This window comes from Aplysia californica, unplaced genomic scaffold (assembly GCF_000002075.1).
Source record: "Aplysia californica isolate F4 #8 unplaced genomic scaffold, AplCal3.0 scaffold00399, whole genome shotgun sequence".
NCBI lineage: Eukaryota > Metazoa > Mollusca > Gastropoda > Aplysiida > Aplysiidae > Aplysia > Aplysia californica.
The window spans coordinates 621492-622658 of record NW_004797669.1 but is presented as its reverse complement, the minus strand read 5'-3'; the positions used below and the strand labels follow the sequence as shown (position 1 = coordinate 622658).

The window sequence follows — 1167 nt, the reverse complement described above, 5'->3', positions numbered from 1 at the left end:
GTTCTAGCTCAATACACCTCAGGGGCATATCATTATCATATTATTGTTGTTCTGCTTCTTCTTGTTCTTTTCCTTATTGTTGTTGTTGTTGTTGTTGTTGTTGTCGTTGTTGCACTAATGTTGTTACTGTTGTTGTTTTGACGTACAACTGGTTACTGATTCGGATCACTGGCTCATGAAGCGCGAGAGACCGTTTCAGAGAAACCAACCGGTTAATCGGATTTGTACTCGGATTTTGCCCACTTCTAACCCAAACCCAGCCAGACAGTCTCATCTGTTGGCTGTTGTACAGCTCCCAGAAAATCGTGGACCTCTCGATCACTCCCGTGTTGTGTTTCTCGTGGAAGATTCCTGTTTCGACACGGACCTAACAGTGTGTCATATACTTTCCCCTTCGTGCGGATCAACCCTACTTTAAATCGGTACGTATTATATATAGATCTATATATATATATATATTATCAATACAATAATGTAAGTGATGTTTGTTGTGTCTCAATAGCGCGTGCTTTTTCAACAGTTTGTGAGCGAGGGAGGGATGGAGGGAGTGAGTGAGTGAGCGGATTGCTATCAAAATGCGAGGGGAGGGAGATATATTCCTCTCTTCGTTTTGGTAATACCATCGTCTGCGGTGGTTTGTTAGAAGCAGTATCTGTCAGAATCAACTCCTATCGACTTGGCACAATGCCGGGGAATCTACGTTCGCACTTACTACTACACTAGACTCTTTTTCCTAGCTCTGCCTCACTGCCACCACCGTCTTCTCCTTCTTCTTCTTCTTCTTCCTCCTCGATTTCCCTGCGGTTTTGCTTTGGCTTTCCTACTACTACAGATGATGATATTGTACGTTATTTGGTAGTTTAGACTGTGGAGTGGTTGTGTGTGTGGTGAGTGTAGTGGTTGTGGAAAGGAGGAGGAGGAGGAGGGGGGGGGGATGAAGGGGAGAGTGAGTCGGGGAGGAATGGGGGGGAGGGTGATGGTGTGGAGCGTTTGGCGTGAGATTGAACTAGACAGGAGACCTGGTGGGCCGGGTTGTAGCGAAGCGTCTGTCGACTCATTGATTTAGGTCACACCATATCGATTAAGACGCCATTAGCTCAGTCCATCTGAAATTTCATGTTGCTCGAGAGAGAGAGAGAGAGAGAGAGAGAGAGAGAGAGAGAGAGC

General features: G+C 45.9%; 1 protein-coding gene across 1 annotated transcript in view; it reads left to right on the top strand.

Moving 5' to 3' along the window:
• Window positions 1-247: 247 nt before the first annotated feature.
• Window positions 248-1167, top strand: part of LOC101860512 (monocarboxylate transporter 13) — a gene marked incomplete in the record, with an annotated part of 58504 nt that continues 57584 nt past the window's right edge. Inside the window, 1 exon segment of the mRNA XM_013085710.2 lies at window positions 248-422.